The 15,096-nt window shown below is 32.5% G+C and overlaps 1 pseudogene; it reads left to right on the forward strand.

The window, feature by feature from the left end:
* The first annotated feature begins 247 nt into the window (after positions 1–247).
* Positions 248–2,845, forward strand: LOC143070592 (uncharacterized; annotated as a pseudogene).
* Positions 2,846–15,096: the final 12,251 nt, after the last annotated feature.

Raw genomic sequence — 15,096 nt, forward strand, 5'->3', positions numbered from 1 at the left:
TATCTTTTTTTTTTTGTTTCTGCTAATAACGACGAGTAAGAAGATTATTTTAAATCGAAAAATTGCAATATTTATTTACAGATTCCAGATTTTTTTGAGCAGACACCATCACATACTTAGTATGAAACTTAGACAAAAAAACTGAATCGCGGAAAAAAAGGCATAGGATACTACAAGGTGATTCGGATAAATATATTTCTGTTTGAACTGATTCTACACTGGAATTATGTTAAAAGATATAATTTGGATGTGTAAATTATATCAGTTTGTGCCTATATTTTGCATGTCGCTCTCTGTAGTATGTGCCAAAGAGTGCAGCATTGTAGTTTCAGAAGATTCAAACGAATTCATTAAAGTAGCTGACTGCAGTAGACGAGGGTTAAGCCAAGGTCCACAGACGCTTCCCCGTGATATAATCGTTTTGAATCTTACGAGAAATATCTTTCTGATTTTCAGCATTTCTCATTCAAAGGGTACAGATTTTTACAAAAAGAAACACTGTCTGAAAACAATCTTCAGAAAATTGAAGATAATGCATTCTTTGGATTAAGCAGATTAAATAATTTGAATATGTCAGACAACACTTTGAATGTGTTAACTGTCTATACATCCAAAATGTTTTTACCGATTGAAAATTTGACCGTTTTAGACATACAACGGAATATACAAGAACACAACAACGATGTGTATCGGTACCCGGATGTAGCATTTGGTGTTTTTTTTTAAATAGTATATTTGGCATTAGATCTGACTCCCATTCAATTATTAGGCCAAGGTTTTCAAAACCTACAAAACCTGAAATCGTTAATATTCGATCGTTGCTTTTTGAAATTTTTACGAGGAGACACTTTTGAGAATTTTTCTTCAAATTTAGAAGAATTAAGACTGACTAGATGTCTGCATTATTTTTTACATGTTGATGATAACGCTCTTTCTTCTTTCCCAAAAATTTTCAAAATAAATTTTGAAGGATCATACATGCATTTAAAACAGGCTCTAAGCATGCTATCGTCATATAGTGGCAATACTTTGGACATAATCAATCTTAGAGGACTAAATTGTCCAAGGTTTAATAGTGATAAATATCCGTTTGTATTAACAGTCACAAAAGACATGATGAGATATTTGAAAACTGTTTGTGTAGAAACTTTAGATTTATCAGACAACGGGATAGTTGATTTTGAAGAAAACTCGCTATTGTCATTTTATCGACCAGAATGTATAAAACATTTATACTTTAAAGGAAATAGATTTGCATTTACTAAAGGGAGACAAATAGACGAGCTGAATACATTTTTCAACAAATCCATTGCATTAAAAACGTTCGACTATTCCTTTATTCCAGTGCGATATTGGCTAGAAGAAAATGCTGTTCATCATAACGAACAAAATTCATACTTCTAACAACATCATATATTTACCACGATCTTTAGAAACATTAATTTTAAGTAATTTATTATGCAATGATATCCGAAAAAAAAATTTTGAACGTCACGGCAGCAATTTGACCTACCTTGATGTGTCGTATAGTTATTCAAATAGTGTTGTTATTTTTGAAGGCAATGCATCATACAAAACTGAAACTTTAGTCTTATATTGACATTTCCATGCAGCACTCTACCAAATAGGGCTAATCAGTTTCCTTAATGTAAAAACTTTATTGTGGAGAAGTGTTAATTTGCTATATGCTATGTACCCTTTGGATAACATGTTTTTTAATAGATTCATAACTTTGTTCAGAAAATTGAAAAATCTCGAACATTTGGATATGTATTCAAATTTACTCTGGATTATGCCAGATGATTTATTTCTTGATTTGGATCATCTATCAGAATTACGGTTGTTTAAAAATTTGTTACAGTCCGTTCCTACTCAGATAATTTTTTGTAGTACTATCAAAACACTTGACCTTCGAAATAACTTACTGTCAATTGTGGACTATGCTACACGTGTTTGGGCAGATTCAATGAACACAAATCATGGAATTTCCTTATATATCGATGGCAATGAATTTGAATGTAAATGTGATAATTTGAATTTTATCAAGTGGATACAAGAAACCAAGTAAATCTAGACAGCAGATCGTACAAATGCACACTTTTAAACGGTACTGTGATAACTGTACTCGACGCATATGAACAGATGCATGTTTTATTTTCCCACTGCAGAAATTCTATATGGCTGACAGTTTTTTTCAATATTGTTAGGAACAAGTATTATTGGTGTTATTATACTAATTATTTACAGTAAACGCTGGAACAAAGCGGTTTTTTTCTACCGCAAATTCCGAAATATGGTTGAAAAAAATATGGTATATGATATGATGTTTTCGTTTCATATGGCGGGGACTGAATACCTTGGATTACAAAATGTCTGATTCCAAAATTAGAAACTGAGTGGAAACTAAAAATATGCTTAAAAGATCGCGACTTTTTACCTGGAGAGTCATATTTTGATATAGAGGCAGAGTGCATTGAAAGTAGCAGACATGTTATATTTTTACTTACTCCAAAATTCAAAAATTCACATGAATGTCTATTCGAAATTGAAAGAGTGAAACATGAAATAAGGATGAAAAACATAGAAAACATTATAGTCATATCAAAAGACATGACCTTAAAAGACGTTCCCGTTAAACTTGCTAATATTTGGAACTATGTAATTTTTATTCAGTGGCCAGCTGATGATTGTGATGACCATGACGTAACGTGGCAAAAACTAAAGAAGTGGATTAGGAGTGATTGGCTTTAATTAAACATAATCGATTTAAGTACGCACAAACTTGACCAAGAAATAGTTTGCCTTGTTTAGTACGCTTATCATTATCCGATTTCAGCATGCACAAAGAGACACGGCGGGTTAAGGTTTTGTTTGACGTTCATGATTGAAAACTATATTTGTGTTGATGCTATTGGTTGTTTTGGCTTGAAAAATTATACAAATGAAATAAAAAAACACTTTATAAGGGAGAGACGAAAGATATAAAGGGTCATTCAAAGTCATAAGTCGAAAACAAACTGACAATGTCTCTGAAAAAACCCCAACGAAAAACGACAAAAAGACAAGCAAAAAACAACAAAACACAACGTAAAAATTATAGACTGATCAACACGAACCCTACCCAAAATCTGGGATGATCCAGAAGATCCTGCTCCACATATGGCACCCGTCCTGTTGCTCATATGTGACTAGCCATGATATTTCCATGCTTATGGGGTACCTTGTCTGAAATTGGCTTTTTGTATATTATATAGAACATACTAAAAGAAAACCTTCTGTCATGATAGTATGACCTATTAGTTGTTACAACAATGAATCAAGTCTTTGCAAATATCGGCATAATGAGACTATTCGATGACGACTTTTTATTATAGAAGGTACTAATTTATGATTATTGTGTTTATTAAAGTATATCATTCTCCGCTCGTATTTCGTATTCTATATTACGTATTTTATTTTATTTCTTGCACACCTTTATATTTATATATTGTGTAACTAAAGAATATTTTATAAAAATTATTATTATGGGTGCATATAAAATGCTTATTGTTATGTGTATGTATCCTATCAGCTGTATTGCTTTTGGAATAGAGTATTATTATTTGAAATACAGAATTATTGTATTTTAATTGGCGCTTAGTATTGCAAGCCGTTTTATTATTTATTTTAACCTCACGATATCTAATAAACTTTATAAGATATCTCATATAGTTTACAAGGTATCTTATATAATTTATAAGATACCTTATATAGTTTATAAGATACCTTATATAGTTTATAAGATATCTCATATAATCTATATGATATCCCATAAAAAAAATATAAGATATCTTATAAAGTTTTTTTTAGATATCTTGAAGTTAGAATAAATAGTTAAATATGCGACGGGGTTAAATATGTTTTGTGAGATCTCAACCCTCCCCCATACTTCTAGCCAGTATATATGATATCGTGTAAAGTTTATAAGATATCTTATAAAAAAAAATACATTATTTAAGATATCTAGATAAATGAGATATCTGAGATATCTTGAATTAAGAATAAATAGTAAAACGGCTTGCATAGCTTAGTAATCTCCCACTGCGTATTTCAATACAATTTTCAAATGAATTGAAGTCATATGACATGAGTTTCTTGTAATTGTAATGTTATCGAAATTATTGAACAAATGTGCGCATGCATAAAACTTTTTATATCATGTATTTGGTTTTGATGTTATATTTGTTATTTTCGTGGGATTTTGTCTGATGCTTGGTCCGTTTCTGTGTGTGTTAGTTACATTGTAGTGTTGTGTCGTTGTTCTCCTCTTATATTTATGCGTTTCCGTCAGTTTTAGTTTGTTACCCCGATTTTGTTTTTTGTCCATGGATTTATGAGTTTGAACAGCGGTATACTACTGTTGCCTTTATTTATACATTGTGACTTGGATGGAGAGTTATCTCATTGGCACTCATACCCATCTTCTTATTTATATATTTATATATACACTAAGCTAAGTCCTACATGCAGTTTTTTTTTATATTTAATACGAATCTATAACGTATTTTCGACAAATAATATTTCATTCAATGATTGTTAATTGCAAGCTTATTAACTTTCGAGTTTGTTCCCAAAGTTAACCGAATCGTGATATTGGGCCGATTCGTTTCTGGCATCCGGTGTATACCCGTGTCATTCGGAGCAACAGATTTTTTGTTCGTTTAAAAAACGGAATATACCGGAATACACTGTTTTAGTTTGTCCTACGATTCATTTCCAAGATGGTGGAAATGTTGAACGTGAACAAGTTTATTGAATTACAAGTAAAACCAAATACCGCAATTATGTTAATTGATTATTCATCAACAGCACCTCGAATTAGTAATTTAGTAAATTATTTATTATAGTCACATGTGTAAATATGTACAGATTATAAAAATATAATATATGATAAATATTAATACCCCCGGCCCAATGGACCTATAAGTCACCTCAAATGAAATTAGATAATCATAAAACAATTATATCACGTTCAAATTGTTCATGAAATTATTTTTTTTTGAAGAAAGTTAATTTTAAATATGTTAATATATAAATATTAAACTATTGTAAACAGAATTGCGTCTTTTGGAATATGCCTGTACGATGTATTTGGCTAGTTTTCGAGTATGACTAATAATTAAAACAAGTAAGCTTTTCATTATAGTTCATAGATTTAAAGGAAGTATAAGTTCACCAAACACATGTTCTCGTATACCAGAGTAGAATGTACAGTCTAGTAAAAAATGAGTTTTAGTTTTGGGTCATGTCTTTAGTGCAAAATCTTTCTGCTGGTCGTTCACTAATATATCGTCCGGTTTCTATCCTCAGAGGCAATATTCCACATCTGAATTGTGCTAAATGTGAGCGTTCGACTTTAGTTAAATTGATTTTACATACTGTTCCTGATTAAAGCCATATTTGCAAGTTATATAAGTACGACGTTTTTGGCACTTGTTGTATATTATCATTCCATATGTTTGAATAAAGGCGCTAAATGATCATTTCTACAGTTTTCAAATTAATAGCAGTTTTTGATTCAAAATAATGTTCTAAATTAAGTTGATAGAAAATGTCCTTCAATTCGCTACACCAATTGTCGGTACAACGGTTATAGTCTGCATTAAAAGCGAGCTTCGTTATGCGATCATCTTCAAACTTGAGTAGTCTGTTCTAATACCTCACCATGTTTGTCCATCTTCGAAACTGGCGTGGGATCCATCCGACACCCCCATGTAGGGCGAGAGTAGGCGCAAAACGGTGAACACCAAGAAAATATCGGATTTTACGGTTTTGGATATTGTATATTGTTTGAATTTTTCTGTATCCTCAGACACTTGAGGCATATTCTACGAAAGGAACTACACAAGAGTAATACAGTTTTTTGTAGGCATTAAATCCAAAGTCTTTATTGTTATGAATTTTGAATATGATCTTCCATAGTGCTCTTCCACCGCCTTTCGACAAATTTTCCCGTTGGTTATGAAATTTCCGTTATGACCGAATGTAATCCCTAAATATTTGTAATTTTCAACCTTCTCCAATTTGTTTTCCCACTGTAAATTCAAAATTAGTTTCTTTGGTTCTAGGTTTCCTGAAGTGAATATTTTTAGATTTATCCGTATTGATTAACTACCTCCAACGTTTACACCATTGGTGAAGTGTATTCAACATACACTGAAGATCCTCAGCCGATTTTGCAACTAACGCTATATCATCCGTATACAATAATAATGATAAATTCGTTTCAAGTAAGTCTAGCCCAAGATTGAGGTCATTAATTTCTTGGACAAGATCGTTTATAAATATGGAGAAGAGGTTCGGCGATAAATTATCTCCCTGTTTCACATCAATTTTACAGAAAAAACTCAGAACTTTGGTATACACTTTTGACAGAATTGTACAACTTTCCATCAACTTTATTCAGCAAAAGTTTGTATAACATCATATCTCTGTCAATAAAATCAAAACATTTCTTATGATCGATGAACATGATGAATGCAACAAATACCGATTTATTATTTCAATAACACTTTTCAAAGTAAATATATGGTCTTCACTTGATCTATTGTTTCTAAACCTATTTTGTTCGTGGGCAAGAATATCATTATTTTCAAGATGACTGACGAGCCGTTGATTTATAAAAGAACTATACAATTTTCTAGTGCACGGCACAAGACTAATTCCTCTGTAGTTCATTGGTACTCGGAGATCGGATGACGGGTCCTTCAGGATTGGACATATGATGGCTTTTCTCCAGATGGTTGGAATTATACTGGTGTCAAATATTAGTTGGAAGAGTTGTTGTAATGTTTGAATGATTATCGAGAATTCTAAAATGCCGCACGGAATTTGGTCGGGTCAACTTGCTGATTTTGATTTTGCATGCATCACAATATTAGTTATTTCATGAATCGTAATATTAGAGTTTAAATCCTCATTCGACATAAACAACGGATCTTCCATTTCAGATTCCAATAATTGTTTATGAACTTTTGACTGATTATAATGGTCGTTTTCAAATTCGGTGTTGTTTTTCCCGTTGTAAAGCCTTTTAAAATCGATACGCCATTTGTCAAGAACGTCCTTTTCGTTTGTTCAGACCGCGCCAGATTCATCAACGACTTCCATCGGAATGTCCTTTACATCTCTAGGATCAAGCTTGCGGATCTTGTCCCATAACTCATTAGGAGTCGTTATTACCATTGTTTCAATATCGACTGCCATAGCTTTCTTGTATGTGCGTTCCGTTCGTCTGAGATTTTTTTATCAAAAACATCTCTCGCTTGACTGAACTCGCGTCTAAGAGCTAATTTAACACTTCGATTTCCGTCACAATGTACAAAATTCTTTTCTTTGTGTCGCATATCATTCCATAAATTCATTAGGTTATCATTCCAATACGGTTTCCGTTTTTTAATTCATTAAAATAACAGTGCACAAATTGTCATTAATTTTGTCTACATTGTCTTGGGTTTAACCTACATCGCTCAATTTTCTTAATTACTTCAAATAGTGCGGACCTTCTAATATCGCTTGTCATGACATCTAACGGAATGCGGTCAAGCTTGAAACGCGGTTGACACTTAGTTTGATCTTTAATCCTGTACGATAGTCCATGATGCGTAACATTAAATTCACACATAATAACCGAATGGTCATGTAATTTTGACTTGTCACCAATTAGTTCTAGCAACCTATTGTCGTTGACAACTGACTGAATAGTTAACACCTTGAAGTAATTCAAATATTCATAAATATCCTGCGGGACGCATATATAATCTACTACGGCTTTCCCTTTTTTCGATATAGAGGTAAAAGTGTCGTTAGGGAATCTTCCGTTGAGTACACAAAATTTGGCTTCATTTAGAAAATCTAACAGTTCGTGTCCGTGCTAATTGATACTTTTGTCTATCGGTTGTCTTTTTGGTAGATTATCGATTTCATTCAATGTTTCCTAAAGAGATCCAATTCGTGAGTTAAAGTCTCCTATCAAATATATTCCATCATTCTCTTGTTCATGTATATTTGCGATAACATATGTGCATAGAAACTTTGAGTAACACGGCCTCTACTTGATTTCCCGGGAGTCAAATAACACGCAAATACAAGAAATTCAAAATCAGTTAAACGGCCGTTAAATTTTATTCCAAGAATTCCATCAAATGACTTATCAACTACGGAAACATTAAAAAGTCAAATAGCCAGTTTTTTTACAAGTACCCCCACTCCATGAGATGCTTTAAGCGTCTTTTTGTGTATTTCAGATCTATTAAAGCCAAACCATGTATACCCAGGGACACTAATTTTATCTTGGCTAGTAAGATGAATATTTATGAAGGTCTTGGTATTTTCCGATGATTTTTTTTTCAGAAAAAGGACATATTTAATATTTCTGTAATACCTTTGTTGCTTTATCTCTCTATAACTAGTTCCATTTAGCTCTTAAACGTGAAAAATAATTGTCCGTATTTTTGTATTTATATTTTTTGTTAAACTTTTTTTTTAAATAGAAAGGGCACTATGTGAAGATTACTAACACTATCTTTTATTAATATATTTATTAGCATTGAAGTCTCTACGATAAACTCACTTTTGCAGGTCCCAGATGACAACTATGTGCCTTCCATTTTCAATTCTACTATATAGGTTAGACGGCCATAATTTTATCAATCTAATGACTTAATTTATATCCCGGATCACACTTTGTTAATGTGTCAAGAAAAATCATGTTTAAATGTAACACGAGTTATATGGCTTTACTAAATATATTTAAATCAAGACATCTGTGTAATAGGTCAATGTAAAATGCCCTTATGACTTCTACCTGTCTTCATTGCAACATTATCGTGAATTGTCCGAATATTGCAATTTAATCAAATATATATATATATACATGTATATATATAAGTCAAGGGTTCTTTTCTTTATGACATGCCCTCGATGATAATGAAGAAAAAAGACTAACTCCCTTCAGTTTCCAGATAACTTATCTTTGCTATCGACGAAATTTGTCAACATCTTCTCTGTATGTACTATGATTGAGGATCTGGGTGGGGTTTACAAAATAAAGAATAAAACAGAGAATGTGCAGGCAAAAAAATAATTGAAAAAAATAGGCTAGAAATAAAAAAATAGAAAATAGAAAAAAATGGGGTGCTAAAATATAAAAAAGAGCGAATTATGGTCAAAATAAAAAAATTAATAACAAAAATGGTCTAGAAAATTTAGGAATATATGAGTGAAGGACAACCCTTCAGATCTTCCTGCTTGAATGGTAATATTGCTTTCAGATTAGACAAACATTACTACACTGACTCATTTGCATGTTGCACGATTTACAAAAAAAAATCCACGTTTTCGTAAATATCGTATATTTAGAAGTGTTTTGAAGTTTAAAAAAGTAGTTTTCATGTTCATATTCCTGCCTGAAACTTCAACAGTTGTCTTTGGTCAAATCTTTTGTTTTTTGTCATTTCGGAAACGAAGTGCTGAAGGCAGATCTTTGACAGTATTCTTAAAATGTATCGATAAATTGCGATTAGTCGGGCGATCAGTGGCGGATTCTGGTGGAGCAATAATTAGCATTTTTTGTCATTAAATCGTAAACAAATATTTCTGGCTATGGAACGCCGACACTGTCTTATTATGACTTTTCTCATTATATGATGTTCATTTGCCTGTATATGATGTTATTTTACCCTTATATGATGTGCAAATGACATTATATGATGTGCACTTGTCCTTATATGATGTACACTTGTCATTATGTGATGTGAACTTGTCCTTATATGATGTACACTTGTCATTATATAATGTGAAGTTGTCCTTATATGCTGTCCAAACACATTTATATGAGGTACAAACATCTTTATATCATGTCCACAATTCATTATATAATGTGCTTTCTCCATTATGTCATGTGATTGCGTCCTTATATTATGTGATGCTTTCCTTATACGATGTAGAAACGGCATTATGTGATGTGCAATCACCTTTATATGATGACAATTTGACATTATCTGATGTGCAAATTATATTATTTGATGTGCAAATTATCTTATATGATGTGCAAATGGTCTTATATCATGTACAGATGTCTTTATATTATGTGTAAACTTCTTTATATGATGTGAACGTATCCTTATGTTATGTGCTAACATCGTTATATGATGTGGTAATGTCATTATATTATGACAATGTAACATCATAGGGTGTGGTTCGGTTTACATCTTTATAGGGTGTCAGAACAGCATTATGATGATGTCGAAACATCATTATGATGATGTGCATTCATCGTCCTGATGGTCAATGAACATGATTACGATTAAAGCGATTACTCACTACGTCAGAACTGATTCCGATCTGCTTCTACAGAATTAATATAAACCCGGATCAAATCTTTAGCTATCGTTTGGAAAATGGTTGAGATGTAAAAAGAAAAAACCTTGACATGTTTGTTCCTTGATTAAAGATGAAAAAAATCACACCAGATATTATTGATGGAAAATTGTCAAATTATGAATTTTTATCGATGGGTCTACAATAATGAATATACGAGATCTACAATATTGAGCATATGTAGTTAACTTATTACGTTTTAGAAATAGATCTTTAATCTTTTAAGCGAAAGTGCATTTTTAAGATAAAGTGAGACAATGCATTTTAAAAATCACACCAGATATTATTGATGGAAAATTGTCAAATTATGAATTTTTATCGATGGGTCTACAATAATGAATATACGGGATCTACAATATTGAGCATATGTAGTTAACTTATTACGTTTTAGAAATAGATCTTTAATCTTTTAAGCGAAAGTGCATTTTTAAGATAAAGTGAGACATTTGCATTTTAACAAAAATTAACGTTTCAAACATTTCGGCGGAAGATTAAGATCAATTGATACAGGAACTAGTTGAATAATTTCCCTGCAGCGGCGAAAATATGATAAAACAAATTTTGTGGCTCTTATTTATAGCTTGCTGTTCGGTTTGAGTAAAAACTCCGTGTTGAAGGCCGTAATTTAACCTATAATTGTTTCCTTTTACACATTATGACTTAGATGTAGAGTAGTCTTATTGGCACTCATATCATATCTTCTTAGATCTATTTCTATTCATTGCAAAAGACACCAATGAACTCAGAGTCAATTTTAAAAATATTTAATAACGATAGCTACAAAATTATCCTCTCTTGCATTTATAATTGTACCGGTATGGATGATTGGTTGATTAATTTGTTGATTGATTGCTTTTTAACGCCACTTTCAACACTGTCATGCTATATCGTGGCGGTGAGGTTTTATAAGGATGGAAGAAGCCGAAGTCCCCGGAAAGAACCACCGACTTTCGGTAGGAAAAACTAATAATTCTATTAAATTAAGATTGGAGTCGAGCTTACCTGCCACGTGTGGGATTCGAACTCACAACCTACATGTAAGTGTTGACAGGCTAGATACTTGGACTACTCGCCAACCGAGCCCCACCCCCCCCCCTCATTATCACTGAACCAGTATATATTTGTTTAGGGGCCAGCTGAAGGACGCCTCCGGGTGCGAGAATTTCTCGTTGCATTGAAGACCTGTTGGTGACCTTCTGCTGTTGTCTGCTCTATGGTCGGGTTGTTGTCTCTTTGGCACATTCCCCATTTCCATTCTCAATTTTATTATATATATAAATAAAAGACTATGTGTTATGATTGCCAATGAGACAACTCTCCACAAAACACCAAATGACACAGAAATTAACAACTATAGGTCACCGTACGGCCTTCAACAATAAACAAAGCCCATACCGCATAATCAGCTATAAAAGGCCCCTTAATGACAAATGTAAAACAATTCAAACGAAAAAACTAACGACATAATTTATGTACAAAAAACGAACGAAAAACAAAAACCGGTATGTAACACGTCAACAGACGACAACCCACTGAATTACAGGCTCCAGACTTGGGACAGGTGCATATTCGTACGGGAACATATTAATGTGAAATGAATATTAACCCTGTTTTGTAATAGACCAACACCCTGAGTCGGATTTTTAACATGCTACTTCACAGAAATCCATTTCACCTTACCCGGACAGATTATTCTGATAAATATGAGAAAATGAGAGAAAAAATAAAACAATTGTGTTTGTCCTGGAACAAGGAAGCACACGTCCTCCTGCCCACACTTCATGTTTACATCACGAAGACCGTGAGGGCATTCCGATGTATTGTCGCAACAGAGATTTGACTTTCGACTTTGACTGGTACATGTTACCGATCGTATAAAAACGCAGACATAACCGAGTGCAAAATAGCTTTCCTTGTCGCTTCAAGTAATACTCATAAATTTTTGTTTTTAGAACATATTAAATTAATTATATGAAAATGTTGCGTCGTTAGAAATATATTTTTAAGTTATAAGTAAGTTATATCTAGGCACACATACAGGACAATTGTGTTAACGCATTCGGAAGAACATCTCAAGAACGTTTATACGGGAAAAATGAATGCCTACATAAATCCAAACTATTAGAAAATCCGAATTATTATAGAAGTGTTTTCACCATGCACTTGCACTGCACTATTATTAGAATAGTAGAATAGAATGCTATAGCATTTGGATAAAAATAATGTATACATGTAACTGTTATATATAGAATAATAGGTAGTTTCGTTTTTGATACTGACTATATCATGTTGAATATCTAGACGAGCCCGTTCATCATCCACGCACGAACTTTTCTCAGAAAAAATATGTCTCTGTAAGTTAACCTCACTTTCAGGTATTGTGATGAGACAAGTGCGTGTTACCATCAACGAGAACTTGTGGTCATCCGATGTTCAGTACTTCAGTCCTTTGATACTTTCTGTTCTAGTAAATATTACATAAGCCAATGACATTCAGCCTTCACATTTTTGAAGGTGTATATAAATCCGACAAAACCGAGAATCCCAATGGTCTTTAAACAGAAAATAGAATGGAGCGTTTTCAGATCCGCGTAAGCATAGCTTGGACACACAATAGCTGTAATTTAATTAGATTTGTGTCTGAATAAACATAAAAATACTATATTTATTTTTTGTTTACTGAGGCCTGGTGGTCTCTGACATATAGAGAGTTGTGTTTTATTTTTTTCTAAGTGAAGATTTACGGCGGTGACTTTTAATATTTTAGGTTTATCTTTAAAACTACAATAGATTAAAAAAAAATACTGCAATGTGTCTGAATATATTTTATGGTAAATTTTAAGGTCCCATTTTGGGCAATTATGGCTCTTATGAGTTTTGTTGTTTTATTGCCTTTTATCTTGATACTTATTTATAGGTAAACCTTTTCTGAGCAAAATAGTTTTCTCGTTTGAATTGTTTTACATTGTCATTTCGGGGCCTTTTGTACTGACTATGCGGTATGGGCTTTGCTCATTGTTGAAGGCCTTACGGTTACCTATAAGTGTTAATTTCTGTGTCATTTTGGTCTCCTGTGGAGAGTTGTCTTATTGGCAATCATACCACGTCTTCTTTTTTTTTATATTATAAGAACAGATTTAAAAATAAGTAAATTATAATTATTGTCATTTTCATCATTGGTGGTGGGGACGGCGTAGGAAAGATGGGAATTCCTCTAATTTATTTTCCAAGTTATTACCGTGAAATAGGGAAAAAACAAATCATTCCAAAGACATAAACTTTTCACGACTCCCCCCCTAAAAAAACAACAAGAGAACAATTACACACACCTTTCTCAATACGTTAAAAAAATCTCCATTGAAATAAGTTGAAAACAAACAATCTGTATATACAAATATGTGAACATTACCAAACCTGACCATTTTGCATTTCGCGGGCAGTACGTGGATTAAGCATGCAGTCTCCGAATTTGGATATTTTTGCTTTTTCTGAGGAAAAAAAGATTGTTTCAAAGACAAATAAAGGAAGTACAAAACACTACATGTATACGTCATATCACAAATATATCCGACTTTGTATGGTTTTGGAGGAGTAACACTTAAGAATTGAATTCTTTTTGTAACTTCATTGGGGTGTAAAAGCGTTGACCGAAGTACATTTTGTATGAAGCGCGGAAGCGCTTCATACTAAACATGTGCACACGGTCAACGTTTTTACAACCCTATGAAGTTACAAAAAGAAGCATTCAATACTTATAATTACATTTTTTTTAGCAATTATCATGAAAACACGAATTTTATTATTGTTTTATTTAATTCACCTGTGCACTTTATTGTGGGATCACGTGTTATCATGAATGAAAAGTTTTATTGAGCAATACAATTGCTTACGGAATAACCGTGACGTGATGTGCAATTAGCCAATCAGAATAAAGTATCATAATGAAACATACATCTAATGTAATTATTACATTCTACATCTTACCATTTATATTATTCAATAACAGTTTATAAAACAAACCATCTCGCCATATTATGCATGAGTAGATAATGTTATAGCTATTGTTGTGAAATATTTTTAAAACTGACTGTGAGTTCAATGATGCATTTTGCAATGAATAGAAATAAGAAGATGTGGTATGAGAGCCAATGAGAAAACTCTCCATCCAAGTCATAATTTGTAAGAGTAAACACTCATAGGTCAAAGTACGACCTGCAACACGTAGCTTTTGCTAAACCCAAATAGCAACCTATAAAGAGCCTCAAAATTTGTTTTAACATATTTTCGCCACAGGCGCAAATTTCTCCAATTAGCTCCTGTATTAATTGATCTTTAAATTATCTCCCTCTGAACTGTTTAAAACGTTGATTTTGTTAAATTGCATTGTCTCATTTTTCCTATTAATTGCACTCTCGCTAGCGATAAACATATATTTGAGCCGGGTTCGACATCATATAATGAAGTAAACCAAACCACATAATATAAGATTACAAGCACATAATATAATGACACAACCACATCATATAAAGATATTTGCACATAATATAATGATATGTACACATCATATAAGTATATTTGCACATGACATAAGTATATTTGCACATCATATAAGGATCGTTGTGCATAATATAAGTACGTTTGCACATCATATAAGAATGTTTGTACATCATATAAGAA

This window comes from Mytilus galloprovincialis, chromosome 4, assembly GCF_965363235.1.
Source record: "Mytilus galloprovincialis chromosome 4, xbMytGall1.hap1.1, whole genome shotgun sequence".
In the NCBI taxonomy this organism is placed as follows: domain Eukaryota; kingdom Metazoa; phylum Mollusca; class Bivalvia; order Mytilida; family Mytilidae; genus Mytilus; species Mytilus galloprovincialis.